General features: G+C 35.8%; 1 protein-coding gene and 1 pseudogene across 1 annotated transcript in view; one reads left to right on the top strand and one right to left on the bottom strand.

The window, feature by feature from the left end:
- Positions 1–18,269, bottom strand: part of HTR2C (5-hydroxytryptamine receptor 2C) — a 217,247-nt gene that overhangs the window by 111,158 nt on the left and 87,820 nt on the right. The window lies entirely within an intron of this gene.
- On the top strand, positions 15,660–16,867 carry LOC136386012 (cyclin-G1-like; annotated as a pseudogene).

Raw genomic sequence — 18,269 nt, 5'->3', positions numbered from 1 at the left:
TGATACAATGTATGTTCTCTGACCATAATAGAACTAACTTAAAAAATCAATAAATGTGATTCATCACATAAACAAAAGGAAGGATAAAAATCACTATTATATCAATAGATGGAGAAAATGCATTTTATAAAATCCAGCACCCATTCATGAACAAAACTCTTCAGCAAAGTGGGAATACAGGGAACATACCTCAACATGATAAAGGCTATCTATGACAAACACGAAGCCAACATCATACTCAAAGGGAAAAAATGAAAAAATATCCTCTTAAGATCAAGAACAAGGCAGGAGTACCTCCTTTCACCACTCTTATTCAACATAGTTCTGGAAGTCCTAACCATAGCAATCAGACAAGAAAAAGAAATAAAAGGCATCCAAATTGGAAAAGAAATAAAGCTATCATTACTTGCTGATGACACAATACAGTACATAGAAAACCCAAAAGTCTCATTCAGAAAACTACTAGACCTGATAAGTGAATTCAACAAGGTTGCAGGATATGAAATCAATATTCAAAATTTAGTGACATTTTTATATACCAAAAATAAATTATCTGAAAGAGAAATTAAGGAAAAAATTCCTTTTACTATTGCAACAAGAAAAATAAAGTACCCAGAAGTAAATTTAACCAAGGAAGTAAAAGACTTGTACTCAGAAAATTATAAAACATTGATAAAAAAATCAAGAAAGATACAAACAAGTAGAAGCATATACTATGTTCATGGTTAGGAAGAATAATCATCATTAAAATGTTTATGGTACCCAAAGCAATTAACACAATTTCTATTAAAATACCAATGACATACTTCAAAGATATAGAACAAACATTCCAAAATTTTATATGGGAACAAAGAAGAACACAAATAGCCTCAGCAATCTTGAATATGAAGAATAAAGTGGGAGGTATCACACTTCCTGATATCAAGTTATATTACAAAGCCATTGTACTCTAAACAGCTTGGTACTGATATAAGAACAAGTATACAGAAAAATGGAACAGAACAAAGAACCCCGAAATAAACCCACACCTTTATGGACAATTGATATTTGATGAAGGAGGTAAGAGCATACAATGGAGTAAAAACAGTCTCTTTAATAAATGGTGTTGGGAAAATTGGACAGATACATGCAAAAAAAAATGAAACTAGACTACCAATTTACACCATGCACCAAAATAAACTCAAAATGTATAAAAGACTTAAATGTAAGTCATGAAACCATAAACATATTGGAAGAAAACATAGGCTGTAAACTCTCCAATACCTCTCGTAGCAGTATTTTTGTTGACTTATCTCCATGGGCAAGTGAAGTAAAGGACAGGATGAACAAATGGGACTATATGAATCTAAAAAATTTTTGCTCAGCAAAAGACTCCATTAATAAAATAAAATAAAAACACAACCCACATAATGAGAGAATATATTCTCCAATACATCTGATAAGGAGTTAATAAACAAAATTTATAAAGAACTTCTAAAACTCAACTCCAGGAAAGTAAACTATCCAATTAAGAAATGGGCAAAAGAACAAACACTTCTCCAAAGAGGACATACAGATGGCCAATAGGCAGATGAAAAAATGTTCAATGTCTCTAATCATCAGAGAAATGCAAATTAAAACCACAATAAGATACCAGCTCACACCTGTCAGAATGGTGCTCATTAACAAATCAACTTACAATAAGTGCTGGCGAGGGTGTGGAGAAAAGGGAACCCTCCTGCACTGCTGGTGGGGATGCAGACTGGTGCAGCCACTGTGGAAAACAGTATGAGGTTTCCTCAAAAAATTAAAAATGGAACTTCCTTTTGACTCAGCTATCCCACTATTAAGAATATATCCTAAGAATACCAAATCACTGATTCAAAAGAAGATATGCACCCTCATGATTATTGCAGTATTGTTTACAGTGGCCAATATCTGGCATCAGCCCAAGTGTCCATCAGTGGACAAATGGATTAAAAGTTGTGATACATAGTATACCATGGAATACTATGTGGTCATGAAAAAGAAGAAAATCTTACTTTTTCTTATGGCATGGATGGGCCTGGAGACTATTATGCTAAGTGAAATAAGCCAGGCAGAGAAAGACAAATATCATATGATCTCACTTATATGTGGAATCTAAGGAACAAAATGAACTGAGGAATGAAATAAAGAGAGAGGCAAGGTCTCAGGGACCAGAGAGAGAGTTGTCAGAGGGAAGGGGGATGAGAGGAAGGGATCAGAGAAGGTGAAGGTATTAGTGAAATTATATACACGTAACAGAGAAATACAGATAGCAAGTCAGCAAGAGCTAACAAGGGTCCCCAAACGTTTTACACAGGGGCCCAGTTCACTGTTCCTCAGACCATTGGAGGGCCGCCACATACAGTGCTCCTCTCACTGACCACCAATGAAAGAGGTGCCCCTTCCAGAAGTGTGGTAGGGGGCCGGATAAATGGCCTCAGGGGGCCACATGCGGCCCGTGGGCCGTAGTTTGGGGATGCCTGAGCTAGAGGGAAGGGGTGTGGAAGTTCTGGGGAGGGGGACAAAGGGGATACAGGTAGGGACATGGGGGAGGGGGAGAGAATTTTGTATTCAGTGAGACGTTTAAATCCATGTTAGCACAACAAATTAAAATAAAAAACAAAAAACTGACAAAAAGGTATCTTGAAAAAGTACAAATATTTGAAAATTAGAGATAACATACTCTTAGATAATCTGTTTTTCAAAAAGGAAGACAAATTAAATTAGAAAGTAACTTGAACTAAATTAAAATTAAAGTAAAAGTTTTTAATTTTTGTGGTGACACTAAAGTATCACTTCAAAGGAAAATTTCTAACATTAAACATTCATTTTAGTAAAGAAGAAAATATTAAATCTACAACCTAAGCTTCCACATTCAAGTTCTATATATGCATGACTAGGTGGTGATGCAGTGGGGCAGTGGATAGAGCCTCGGACTGGGATGCAGAAGACCCAGGTTTCAAATCCTGACCTCGCCAGCTTGAGCGCAGGCTCACCAACTTGAGCGAAGGCTCGCTGGCTTGAGGTGGAATCATAGACATGACTCCATGATCACTGGCTTGAGCACAAGGTTGATGGCTTAAGCAAGTGTTCACTCGCTCTGCTGTAGCCCCCTAGTCAAGGCACATATGAGAAAGCCATCAATGAATAACTAAGGAGACAAAGGAGCCACAATGAAGAATTGATGATTTTCATCTCTCTCCCTTCCTGTCCTTCTGTCCCTATTTGTTCCTTTTTGTCTCTCTCTCTGTCTGTGTCACACACACACACACACACACACACACACACAGTTTTATATAAAGAAGGGAAAATTACTTCCAAAGTATCAGAAGAAAGTAGTAATTATAAAAGCATAAATCAATAAATTTGAAGAAATACAATAATAGAGAAAATTGAGAAATGAAATGTTTTGTCTTTTTTGGAAAGTTTAATGAAACAATAACTTCTAGACAGATCAAGTTGGAAATACAAGGAGAAGACACAAACTGCCAATATCAATTTTGAATTGGTATCCCTCTACAAATTACACAGACAATTATAAGGGAATATTATACAAAACAGTTTGGCCATAGACTTGCATAGAATTTTTGAATCCCTAGACATAAGAACCACAAATTTTGTGAACCAGACACTGAGTGCACAATTCCAGTGCGGAATCCATACTGCTGAGCAAAAGGAAAAAAAAAAAAAAGAAAAGAAAAAGATATATATGTTCTGAATCCCCAGTGCTGAGTCAGCCTTTTTCTTAGCCTAAGATTGGCTTACTTGTCACTCACTGAAGAGTGCTAAAGTCAGGATAATTGACTGTATATTAACACAGATGTGAATAAACAGTTTTTAGAATTCCAAAATTTTTTGAGATGGTTTAATTAACATAGCCCTTAACTCAAAGTTTGTGAGAATTCAACAGCATCTCAGGCTGTCACTCAAATTGGTGCTACTGACAGAGCTGATTGTCTGCCAGCAGCATCCCCTATTGATCATGAATTTCCATATACAGGTCCATAGCAAAAAAATCAGCAGCCTGTGGTAAAATTTGGGAAAATAAGTATAACAGTAGATTTTTATAAAGCTATATTTATTTCATTTGAATGATTTATTTTATCCTGAGATTATTATATCTTTTTATAGAATCCAGAAATAGGAGAAAGATTGGCTGAATTTTTCATTACTATTTTATTTCTGAGCCCTTGTTTTTGAGAGCTCAGCCCTTCTCTTGTTATTTTCTATCGCTTGCCTTTGACAGAATTCCTAGATATAATTGGGTACTGCATCTGACATCAATGATATATTCTGAGTGACTTCAGGAATATACCACTAACTTTCTCCCTTGTAATTGCACCCACCCCCTTGTGACCTGATCCTTTACTACTGATTTTAGACTATGTTTCCTTCCTCCAACTTGAACTTGATTTAGAATTACTGGATCTTCCTTGGGCTACTGCTCCCAGATATCTTGCTTCTGATATTGATACATTTTAAAATTTTTACCATTTTACCTTGACCTTCAGACCTAAAATTCTGTGCTGCTTTACAGGACATATAGCCTTATCTTCTTACAAAGTAGGAATTGGATTTTTTCTCTCGAGTTACTTTGTTTCTGGCCACTTTCAATAAATTTGCCGAACCACTAGTTTTACATGCCTTGGTATAATGCTGAGAGTAGGTGGTGTAATTCTGTAGGCTTTACCTATGTGGTTAGTGAAGTTGCTGGCAATTCTGCAAGTCCTTTAGCTGGCCACTATGGTTCAATAATTACCTACTGGCCCTGAGCTTGCAGATCTTACTTATCTGACTGCTTCTTATGAGCCAAGGTCATAGCATTCAGTGCTTTATCATCTACTAAATACATTAGTGAGTGTTTTTCTAGTAATGTAGCATAATCTGTATTTCTTTGACACGCAGATTTTATGTTTCTTCCATGAGACAGAGTTGTGTTTCTGGTCCCGACGAAGTGGGTAGGGAAATGGGACATCCTACATATGCAACCAGCCAGTGCCCTTTTAGTACACAACAGGGATTTCCTGGCAGCACTATGCAGGATGTTCAACCTCCCTACCCATATCAAGGTTAACTGCTGCATCATGAAGTTCCAGTTTCTGCCAAAGGGCTTGCTGTCGATTGGTGCTTCTCTGTGTGAACAATTTCATGAAGGCCTCTCCCAACTTGGTTTCCCAACTAGCTGTGATTAGTAATAGCCCAAATGATGTAGAATATTGGTTGAATAATAACTCACCATATCTCTAACAATATATTTTTCCATCAGCTTAAGCAAAGAAAATTTTCCTGAAACAGATGCCAAGTTATAGCATGGGTTACAAACATTCTTCAATTCCACTACCAATTTAGTCAACCTTTGCTAAATAACATAAACCTCTAAATAATGAAAACCTTTCTAAATGAGAAGCAGACTTCTTATACTATAGCACATACAATTCAGTTGTTGGAAGATCCTAGATGGGTTGTATATACCTTTTTTGCCCAAGCTATCCCAGTTAAAATTAACCTTCTCATATGTATCACAGTACTTGGGAAAAACACAAATCTAGGGACGTCATCCTGACACTCAATGGTCTGTAGTTATGCAATTTGATCACCACATTCTGAAATAAGGAAACTTATCTAGGAACAGATTCTGTCAGCCTCATTTTTTCAGTTGAGCAAATTCTGTATCGTGTACTTGCTCATCTCAAGCCTCTCATCTCTATTACCTTTCAATCTTTAAAATTTTGTAAACCTGCTGTTCCACCAGGAACTTACTGACTCCTGAAAAGTTCAGTATGATGTATAACGTCTTTTGAAAAACACCCTTGATTAACTACCTTTTGATAGTTCCACAGTCCATATGATTTATGATTGAGCTAGTTCCTTTCAAGAAGACCTCAAGTCTTTCTCTATAGGCATATGGTACATACTTCTATTTTTCTGTTGATATTTTAATTAGAATCCAATAGAAAATTCAATAATTTTGTGGAGGTAGGGTGCTGGGGAAAGGAAAAGGACAAAGAAGAAATCATAAGTGTTTTCCTGGCGCTCTGCCTAATGAAGTGTTCATTAATGGGGACTTCTGCTACTTGTACTATGTGGCTCTAAGCTCTTGGTAGTGGAAGGAAAAGAAACGATATAGGCAAAGAAATAAGATATAATTGTGGTTTTAACTATGCATTTATATTTTCTGGTATTTGTTTTGTCTTCAACTTATTACATTAAATTCACCCTTAATCTGGTATTTTATATATATTTTTAAAAGCCTATTTGACTATAAAATTGATGTAAAGTGATTTCTAAGTTAATAGGAAAACTATACTTTTTTTTTTTTTTTTTTTTTTATATAATTTTATTTTTTTAATGGGGTGACATCAATAAATCAGGATACATATATTCAAAGATAACAAGTCCAGGTTATCTTGTCGTTCAATTATGTTGCATACCCACCACCCAAAGTCAGATTGTCCTCTGTCACCTTCTATCTTGTTTTCTTTGTGCCCCTCCCCACCCCCTATCCCTCTCCCATTCCCCCCTCCCCCCCCGTAACCACCACACTCTTATAAATGTCTCTTAGTTTCACTATTATGTCCCACCTACGTATGGAATAATACAGTTCCTGGTTTTTTCTGATTTACTTATTTCGCTTCGTATCATGTTATCAAGATCCCACCATTTTGCTGTAAATGTTCCGATGTCATCATTTCTTATGGCTGAGTAGTATTCCATAGTGTATATGTGCCACATCTTCTTTATCCAGTCATCTATTGATGGGCTTTTTGGTTGTTTCCATGTCCTGGCCACTGTGAACAATGCTGCTATAAACATGGGGCTGCATGTGTCTTTACGTATCAATGGGAAAACTATACTTTTAAGAAGAGTATCTAGTACTCATAATTTATCTAGTCGTGATGAAACTAGAAAGACTGAAATTAGCTAAGTCTTCTAGGTACTTTAATCATAAGTAACAGGACCATTCCATCATTCTACTTTTATTATTGATCAGATAAACTGTAAAATGTTCTTTTGAATAATGTTTTTACAATAACTTTTTAAATGTCTGATAGCATATTAATAAATACTAGAATGTACATTTTGTTAAATATTTGTATTCTAAATAACGAATAATAATTCTGACCAAATAATTTCTCATTGGAAGTTTTTATATCAATTTTTTCTAACTCTTTTTGGTTTCTATTGATTAATTTGGCATGAAATTTTTGGGGATGCCTTATTTTCTACAGTGCATTTCAAATTAAAGATATAAAATATATTGTATAAAATAAATATACTTTTTACCTTTAATTTATATATTCATATTTACCAAACAATCTATTCAAGTCTAAAGGAGTATATACTGATATTAGTATCAACAACATGGTGTCAAGCACCAGGCAGATTTCTTAAAGCATCAAGGAACAATCATGATGTTAATTCACTCATGACTAGTAGTAGCACTAGGTCAAAGAGACAATATCTATAGCCTTAGGTCACTTTAGTGACCTCTGTTTGTGAACTTGTAACCAGTTCTCCCATCTGCTTTATCTAATTAGTGAACCTCTTGGTTACTTGAAGTAATTACCCAAGACTGAAAATATATCTTTAAGTGAATTTCATATATTTGACCGTGAATACCTTTATGATCGTTCTTTTACATCATAAGTTGAAACCAATATTTATTCACTACTTTTTAGGTGCCTAGTTTTCATACATCTCCACATCCTAAATTTTACTAATGCCATATGCTTTTTGTATTTTCAATTCAAACAGCTTGCTTTGCAGAATTATGAAAATAGATTTAAAATGACTGAAATTTTAATTAACAAAAACCAGAAAATATTTCTAAAGCTTTCAAAGGGGACTGGAAAAAATGGTGATATACAACTTCATAAACAAAAGCGAATTATATTATACATTACATATATGACTTGTAAAGTGGTGGCCTACAATTAAATTATCAGCATTTAAACATATTTTCTTAAAATTTTCACAAATATTCTTAAAAAATAGTGACAATGTGTTTTAAGAGAAAGTATTAATGTAACTATTATACAATATAACATAAATATATTTTTCAGAATAATACATTACTCAAATTATTAGTATTATTAGAAAAAGTATTGAAGTGGGTTTTAGGAAAACTGAAATACTCCTTTATGAGCTTATTCTCTTTGTTCCAAAGTAAGTCTATGGCATTTACCCACCTGGAATTAATTTATGTGTTTAATAAATATTCAGTTTTTAATACACACTAGTCAGAGGGGGATAATGATTCAGAAGGCAAATGTTACATTTGTTCTCATGACTTTATAGTATAGTGAGAAGTATTAAATGTTAGAAAGCTAATTAAATAAATAAATTGGACAAGGAATAAAGCAAACGTAGTAGGAGGCCATTGTTTTCATACCCAGCAATTAACAGAGAAAGAAGAAAGCCAAAAGAAAAGCCAGACAATCAAAAGGAGCAGAAAACAAGCAAAACAACAGCAGCAACAACATAAAAACTTGGGATTTCTGGATTGCATATTAGACCAAAGAATCATAAACATTTTCTGTAAAGGACCAAATAGCATCTATTTTAGTCTTTGCTTTGGATAATCTTTAAAATAATGGGTATGTCTGCATGGCAATAAAATTTTATTTATCAAAACAAGTAGCCAACAGAATTGGTACCTGAACCTTGATCAGCTTCCTGCTGGCTAACCTTAAGGGCTAGAAAAGGTGAAGTTGAGATGTGAATGAAGGATTGATGGAGATGATTCAGTATTATATTAAATGCTGTTGCTTGGAGTTATCAGGGATAAAATTTATTCTGTATGTATTAGGGTGAAGTTAGGATTAGAAAAAAAAATCCGAGGACTTTCACTTTAATTGCATAAAATATTATGCAAATTAAAGTGAAAAAATATTTCACTTTAATTGCATAAAATAAACAATATTAATAGGCATCAGATTTATTGAAGGATATTACTATTCAAAAGAGAAAGAAATTTAAATAGCATTTCACTCAACCCACTAAAATGTCATGGTAGCCCTGACCAGCTGACTCAGTGATAAATCATTGGCCTGGTGTGTGGAAGTCGTGGGTTCGATTTTCAGTCAGGGCACACAGGAAAAGTGCCCATCTGCTTTTCAACCCCTCCCCCTCTCCTTCCTCTCTGTCTCTTTCTTCCCCTCCTATAGCCATGGCTCCACTGGAGCAAAGTTGACCCAGGTGCTGAGGATGGCTTCATGGCCATCGCCTCGGGTGTTAGAATGGCTCCAGTTGCAACAGATCAATGCCCCAGATGGACAGAGCATTGCCCCCTAGTGCACTTTCCGGGTGGATTCCAGTCGGGTGTTTGCGAGAGTCTGTCTCTGCCCTCCCCCACTTCTCACTTCAGATATCTACAAAAATATGGAAATAGTGATTATGAATGGAAGTATGAATGAGAATAGTGAAATATTATGTTTATATTCATTTCCCAGTATCTAGGTGGTACATTACACAATTTAAATTTTTTTAATTGATTGGTTTTAGATGCAGAGAAGGGAAAGAAAGAGAGAAACATTCATTTCTTGTTCCATTCAGTTGTGCATTCATTGGTTGTTTTTTGTATGCTTCTTGACTGGGAATCAAACCTACAACTTTTTTTTTGGGGGGGATGACTCTTTAACTGACTGAGCTAACTGACCAGGGCTATAGTTTTGCTAAATAAACCTATAAGAGGTGGTGGAAGGTAAAGGAGGGGTAAATTGTGATGGAAGAAAGCTCGACCTGGGCTAGTTAGCACATAATACAGTATACAAATGATGTATTATAGAATTGTACAGCTGAACCTATATAATTTTATTAATGCAACCCCAATAAATTAAATTAAAAAACATAAAAAATAAAGTATATTAAAAATTTTTGAAAGAATATTTAACACCAATATTTGCTTTAAATATTTTATGCTAGTCATATCACTATCTTGTAAATTTTGTGGGGTTTTTGCTGCAATTATATTATCTAATCTATTTTACATTTTTCTTGACAGAGACAAAGAGAGAGACAGAGAGAGGGACAGACAGGAAGGGAGAGATAAGAAATATCAATTCTTTGTTGTGGCATCTTAGTTATTCATTGATTGCTCTCTCTTATGTGCCTTGACGGGAGGAGGAGGCTAAAACAGACCAAGTGACCCCTTGCTCAAGCCAGCTACCTTGGGTTCAAGCCAGCGACCTTGGGCTTCAAGCCAGTGACCTTTTGGGCTCAAACTAACAATCATGGGTTTATGTCTATGATCCCATGCTCAAGGCAATGACCCCACGCTCAAGCTGGAAAGCCCATGCTCAAGCTGGTGACCTTGGGGTTTTGAAACTATGTCATCTGTGTCCCTGTCAGATGCTATATCCACTACACCACCACCTGGTCAGGCTATTATACATTTTAAAAAAGACGTTGTCATAGTCAGAAGTTTCATGCAGCCAAATCTGTAGTTCTTTTCATTTGTGTAATCATTTAAGTTTTCTTCATTTTAGATATTAGCTAAATATCAAATAGTTGGGTAAATGTCTCACTAACATCCGTTTTTTTTTTACTAGATTTTATATAGCTAACTATTTAATCATCCAATAACTTATTTTCTGTGTGTGTGTGTGTGTGTGTAAAATGAGGTGAGAATCTGCATTTATCTAACACCTTTTCTTTTATTATTGATTTTGATGCCTCATTTGTCATAAATCACACAACCTACTGCTATACTATTTTCTTTTATGTTTTTATCCATTTTTAATCCTACACCTATATTTTATTATTATAATTATAACTTATATCCCCTTATCTGTTAGAGATATGTTCCAAGACCTCCTTGTAGATGCCTAAAACTGTGAATAGCACTGAACTATATATAAACTATGTTTTTCTTATGTATAAACACCTATAATATAGTTTAATTTATAAATTAAACACAGTAAGAGAATAACAATAATAAAATAGAGGAATTATAAAAATATACTGTGATAAAAGTTATGTGAATGTAGTCATTTTCTCTGTCTCAAATATCTTATTGTACTCTACTCACCCATTTTTATGTGATGCTGTGAGATGATACAATGTCTGTGTGGTTAGATAAAGTGACGTGAATGATGTTGGCATTGTGATGTAGTATTAGGTTACTACAAGGGTTACTTGAACACAAGTCGATATGATAACCAAAATGGTTATTGACTAACAGGAGGAGAGTGTATATGTGGCTAAACTGGACAAAGGGATGTTTTATCCTGGGCAGGAAGGATTAAGACACTGAGATTTCATCATGCTTCTCAGAATGATGTAAAATTTTAAAATTATGAATTGTTTAATTATGACATTTTTCATTTAATATTTTTGGATTATTGTTGACTGTGGGCAGCTGAAACTGTGGAAAACAAAACCATGAGTAAGGGAGAACTACTGTACTGGCTGCTGGATTGGAATATATTAAAACTAGCTTTTCTATTCACATCTCTGAAAAGTGTTTATTATGACTATGCAGTAAAGTTTGTTAAATGATTTTGAGCCTCTACCAAGATGAACTATAGTTGTTTGTGTTTAACCTACTGCAATACTATATCTTTTTTTAAAGATTTTATTTATTCATTATAGAGAGGGGAGAAAGAGAGAGAGAGAGAGAGAGAGAGAGAGAGAGAGAGAAGGGGAGAGGAGCAGAAAGCATCAACTCCCATATTTGCCTTGACCAGGCAAGCCCAGGGTTTTGAACCGGCAACCTCAGCGTTTCCAGGTTGACACTTTATTCACTGTGCCACCACAGGTCAGGCTATATCTATTTTTATATTAATAAGTTTTCTTTTATTTGAGCTTTAATATTAAAACAGTTTAAAATTGTTCATTTTGCTTTATTATACTTTTGAAACTGCCTAAATTGCACTTAGTGGTATTCTTTCCTTTATATCATAAAGAATCTGATAAAGACAGTGGATACCCTATAAACCACTCACTTGACACCACAACTTTCTCTTCACAATAATATATATCTAGCTTTGAGATGCAATGAAGTTTGACTCTCTTGTGACATTTCGCTATGAAACATTAAGGCAGATGGCATTAAGGACATTCTTCTGCCAATCTCTCAGAGCTTCAGAAATGTCCAATAATACAGAAAATATTGTCTGAAGACTTAAACCTAATGTAATAATGTATATATGTTGTTTTTCTGTCTAGGATACTGTCTATCTATTTTATAATATGTTGAAAAATCCTTAAATTTATTAGATTAAAAATACTAATATAAATTAAGTATATTTTTCTAGGACATTTTACAGAGACTATATCATATATATCTGACAATAACCTTATAAAGTAATTACAGATTGAAACCAAAACCCCCAGAGATTAGGGGATATTGATGTTAAAATGATGGAATTGAGAATTTTGGTTGGAATACATATTGAAAACTGTGATTTCACCTGGTTTACTCAATTCATACTGTACTTCATTTAGAATTTTTTTTTTAATATTGGTAACTAAGATTTCACTGTATAATAAAGAGACAAACCTGCAAAAAAGTTTTAATACAGTTAAGTGTTATAACAGAGGTAGTACACATTATCTTCTGTAAGTTCTGGATATGATATACTTAACTGTCTCCCAGTTTATGAAATAAAGCTTCTCAGAGATGGTTGGAGGGGGAAGAAGGTGAAATTTGAATAAAGCAAGATATTTGGAGACTATGTCAAGAAGATCAGCAATGATGTCATAGAACACAGTATTTGTCAATGAAGGAGTTAAAGAGCTGGAAGAAAGAACTTTATATTGAGAAGGAGGAAGTTAATAATAAAAGTAGAGAAGTCATAATTGTTGACATATTATAAGAGTAGCCATTAAAATCATGTGGCTCTGTGAATTTCCAGGAAGGCTGTGCTTTAAAACAATGCTTATTGTTACATTATTTCACAAGTACTCCAACTATATAATACCTTATACTTCCTCTATTGTTAAATTTTTAGTTTAACTCAGTTTTTCTCATGTTTCACTTCCTTTGTCCTATCAATAATTTAGAAACCATAGCTGGGTGTGAGTGTATATATATATTTTTCCACTTCCCCATCTTAACTGGAGAGATAGAACTTACGTTGAATTTTAGTGTTATTCTAACTCTAGTCATCACATTATAATTGTTATAAACATTTAAAATTCTACCACGCATTCAATGCTCCTTATTAATTACTGGTAAGGTTTTAGATTTCTTTTTGTTTGATTTTATAGTTTTTATATGAAATGTTAAGAGCAGCTCCAGCACTTATATGTATTCTCTTACTTTTTTTTTTTTTTTTTTTTTTTTTCTGAAGCTGGAAACGGGGAGAGACAGTCAGACAGACTCCCGCATGCGCCCGACCGGGATCCACCCAGCATGCCCACCAGGGGCGACACTCTGCCCACCAGGGGGCGATGCTCTGCCCCTACGGGGCGTCACTCTGCCGTGACCAGAGTCACTCTAGCTCCTGGGGCAGAGGCCAAGGAGCCATCCCCAGCGCCCGGGCCATCTTTGCTCCAATGGAGACTTGGCTGTGGGAGGGGAAGAGAGAGACAGAGAGGAAGGAAGGGGGGCGGGGGTGGAGAAGCAAATGGGCGCTTCTCCTATGTGCCCTGTCCAGGAATCGAACCCGGGTCCCCCGCACTCCAGGCCAACGCTCTACCGCTGAGCCAACCAGCCAGGGCTTATTCTCTAACTTTTAAAAGTAAATCAAATTATGCTCTTTTACTTCTAGCATGGGGGTGAAGGTGGGGGTAGTATCAAGGGGAAAGGCATGCTTAATTGCCCAAAGCAACACTATCTTTTTCAGTCATCATAAGTAAATCTCTTTAACCTTTCTAAACATAACAAATTGATTTTGAAAGGAAATAAAAGGAAAATTTATGGTCAATTAGACCAAAATAAGACAGTTTTGTCAAATAGAAGCAGACAGACATGAAGCACTGATAGAAAAAGCACTCTATTAGCAAAAAAGTCATGTAAAACCAACCAAAGATAAGAAAAACATTATTTTAGTGTGGGAAATGGTTATAAAACAAAACACTATTATATAATTTTCTTTGTAGAACTTGGTAGATGAACACAGGTTTTCTTTTAGCCAATAATTTGTACAATGCATAGCCCCAGTTTGGATGAAGATAATTTGTTTTGTTATTATTTTGTGATTTTTATAACTGTATAACATTATAAATGCTAATTACCTAATGCTATTCTGTACTATTAGTAGTGCTCAAGTCACATTATAACTTCCTACTTATTAATCACATAAAATGGTCTGTTGTCTACAAATTTTTTTTTTAGTGGGAGAGAGAGATAAAGATGGAGAAAGAGAGAGAGGGATAGACAAGGACAAAAAGAAAGAGAGAGAGGCCCTGGCCTGTTGGCTCAGCGGTAGAGCGTCGGCCTGGCGTGCGGGGGACCCGGGTTCGATTCCCGGCCAGGGCACATAGGAGAAGCACCCATTTGCTTCTCCACCCCTCCTTCCTCTCTGTCTCTCTCTTCCCCTCCCGCAGCCAAGGCTCCATTGGAGCAAAGATGGCCCGGGAGCTGGGGATAGCCCCTTGGCCTCTGCCCCAGGCACTAGAGTGGCTCTGGTCGTGGCAGAGCATCGCCCCCTGGTGGGCAGAGCATTGCCCCTGGTGGGCATGCCTGGTGGATCCCGGTCGGGAGCATGCGGAAGTCTGTCTGACTATCTCTCCGTTTCCAGCTTCAGAAAAATACAAAAAAAAAAAAAAAAAAAAAAAAAAAGAAAGAGAGAGAGATGAGAAGCATCAATTCACAGTTGTGGCACTTGAGTTGTTCATTGACTGCTTTCCTACATGTGTCTTGATGGTGGGGGTGGGGGCTACAGCCGAGTCAGTGACCATTTGCTCAAGCCAGAGACCTTGGGTTTCTAGCCAGTGGCCATGAAGTCACGTCATTGATCCAACACTCAAGCCAGCAATCCTGCATTCTAGCTGGCAACCTTGGGGTTTTGAGCCTAGGTCTTCAGCTCCCAGGCCAATGCTCTATCTACTGCATTACTGTCTGGTTCAGCTATTCTTAACACTGGCTAGGTACACCATAGGTATAGTTGTAAGTTTCACAATTTTAGAGGAACATTTCAAAGATGAGTAAAAGCCTTCTGAAAATAAATCTATAGGATTTTGATAAAGAACTAATGTTTTTTAACTATCAGAGAAATACAACATTAGTTAGGGATTAGAAGTATTAGTGCACATATATTTCTTCATAACATCAAGTATAAAAAATGAGGTCATAACTATGTCATGAAGAATTAGGCTACTCTAATATTTGCTTTCTACTCCAATCTCATCTCTGGCCATTTTTTTTCCTTTCACTTCCTGATATTTTTGCACATTTTGACTCTTTAGCTTAGAATGATATCTGTAAAATACCCCTGCTTTAAATCCCTTTCCTGGTCCACCAAGCAAATTCCTTTTCATAATTAAAGATGCTGCTAGACAAATATTAATATGAGAGGTCCTTTCTAAAACAGCACATACATAAGTAATTACTCCATCCTATGTCTTCTTGTAATTTCCAAGATATAATATGAGTATATCTGTAGCTTAGTATATAACCTTCAGGTCTTGGATCTGATACCCTAGGCTGAGTTGAGAGCAGGCTTGAGGAAGGTGATTACAGCTAAGGAGCCTCATACATAATCAAGATGAGAGAGGTACTCACAACAACTGACTCTCTGAAACTGCTACACCAGCTGTATGCCCTGTTGGAATAGGAGTCTAATTGTCAGCCAAATGTTTGTGGTTTGAGATGAACTGAACCTACACATGATGATGACCTCAGAATGATTGCAAGACTAAGGGACTCTGAAGTAAGATTTTAGTTCTTTGGCTTTGACACAGAAACATTTTCTCTAGCTGTTAATTTACTGGACAGATTCCTGTCCAATGTGAAGGTAATGCCCAAACATCCTGGATGGGTCAGACTGAGCTACTTCTACATAACTATAAAATAAATACAAGAGGAAAAGAATGCCCCATTGGTGACTAAGTTACTTGATCCAAATAAGCCAGTATAGGTTCAAAGTTTCACACTTGAGAAAAATTGAAAATATTGTTTTAGAGGTGTGTTGGAAAGTCAAAGCTAATACTGCTTTTTTATGTGACAGAGATAGAGACATTCAGAGAGAAGGACAGATAGGGACAGACAGACAGGAAGGGAGAGAGATGAGAAACATCAGTTCTTCGTTGCAGTTCCTTAGTTGCCCATTAATTGATTTCTCATATGTGCCTTGACTGGAGGGGCTACAGCAGACTGAGTGACCCCTTGTTCGAGCCAGCGACCTTGGACTCAAGCTGGTGAGCCCTGCTCAAACCCGATGAGCCCGTACTCAAACTGGCGACCTTGGGGTTTCGAACCTGGGTCCTCCACGTCCCAGTCCGATGCTCTATACACCGTGCCACCACCTGGCCAAGCTACTATTACTGATTTTTAATTTCTGCAACTCTATTATTCATTCATTTAAGAGAACTTACCACTTGGAAGGAGGAATAGTCTTAATTTTGAAAGACTAGAGGCTCAACTTAAGGCATGCCACTGCAGGATCATATTTTCTAAAACAAGGTCTTCTGTGTTGGCATTGTTTATCATTGCATTGGAAATCTAAGTGCAGAAGTGTGTAAAGTTAACAGAAGGAGTAGAACGTCTTAAAGACATTCCAAGAAAAATGACATAGATTTGACCTTCTGGCAAGAGCTCGTATCCAAGTGTTTAACTGAATATTCATCAAACAAATGTTCCAAACCAACTGTTCAGAAGTTGAAATGGATTGTTTCCGGGAAAACTGCACAACAATTAAAGAGTAGTTACTACAGAATAACCCACCTTCTAACAATTCCTACACTAGTTCCTTAATTGTATTATTACAGCAACATAAACTCTTCTCCAATCAATCTTGAACTATGAATCTCATAATATTATAGTGGATTTAAACTGTAAAGCCTCAAAACATCACAACTAGATTAGCATTAATGTTCTCATATTTGGGAAAACTGCCTAATTAACATTATGTTGTAGTGGAATAATGCTTAAATTTGAACTCATCTATGAGGCATACGAACAAAGCCAAGAAAATAATGTGAAATGTTAATAACAAGTGTGGAAACGTAAACTGTGGCTCTTTATTTATAACATTGATCCAACTTTCCATATTGGGTCAAATATTTTTAGGTGGTATTTTTATTTTATTTTATTTTATTTTATTTATTCATTTTTAGAGAGAGACAGAGAGGGAGAGAGAGGAGAGAGACAGAGAGAGAGAAGGGGGGAGGAGCTGGAAGTATCAACTCCCATATGTGCCTTGACCAGGCAAGCCCAGGATTTTGAATCGGCGACCTCAGCATTTCCAGGTCGACGCTTTATCCACTGTGCCACCACAGGTCAGGCTTAGGTGGTATTAAAAAGGGTAACTTATTTACTTTAAATTTAAATGTTAAATTATGAAGTTTACTCAGAAACAACATTTTACAAATGCATTTTTAAAGCAAAAGGGTCACAATTTTAAGCAGTGAAAATGGTTTCTTAGTACTTATAATGCAGGAATAGATTATCCAGAGATGTGGACTTTATTTCATTTATATTCGAGGATATTTTATTTAAAGCAAAACTATATACCTAGTAATTTTGTCATACTGTATTAATTTACCTTTAATAATATTTTTATAGAAAAAGGGTAATGTTTGTTTCCAGGAAAGAAGGTTTTTATACAAATTCATTGCTTCAGCCTAGTTCACCAAGAAAATAAAGAAAATAAGTTTAACATATTGTACCATAACTTAAAATAAATTAACATCACTGAAAACATGATTTAAAACCCCAGAAGTTTTTACTAGGGACTGCTTTTATAAAACTACCATTGCTTCTAATTTAGAATTTTGTTTAAAATGCGAATATAGCCTGACCTGTGGTGGTGCAGTGGATAAAGCGTCGACCTGGAAATGCTGAGGTCGCCGGTTCAAAACCGTGGGCTTGCCTGGTCAAGGCACATATGGGAGTTGATGCTTCCTGCTCCTCCCCCCTTCTCTCTCTCTCTGTCTCTCCTCTCTCTCTTTCTCTCTCTGCCTCTCCCTCTCCTCTCTGAAATGAATAAATAAAAAAATTAAAAAAAGTCCTCCTTTAAAAAAAATAAAATAAAATGTGAATATAGTTTCATTAATTCCTGTACTTAAGTAAATACAGATATTGATCAACTTACGACCTATGCAACTTACGACCATTTGACTTTATGACCACAATTGCTAGCCATGACTGCTCTGCA

The sequence above is a fragment of the Saccopteryx leptura genome, chromosome X (genome assembly GCF_036850995.1).
Source record: "Saccopteryx leptura isolate mSacLep1 chromosome X, mSacLep1_pri_phased_curated, whole genome shotgun sequence".
Classification (NCBI taxonomy): domain Eukaryota; kingdom Metazoa; phylum Chordata; class Mammalia; order Chiroptera; family Emballonuridae; genus Saccopteryx; species Saccopteryx leptura.
The sequence above is the reverse complement of the archived record's forward strand: the minus strand, read 5'-3'. Positions and strand labels throughout refer to the sequence as shown.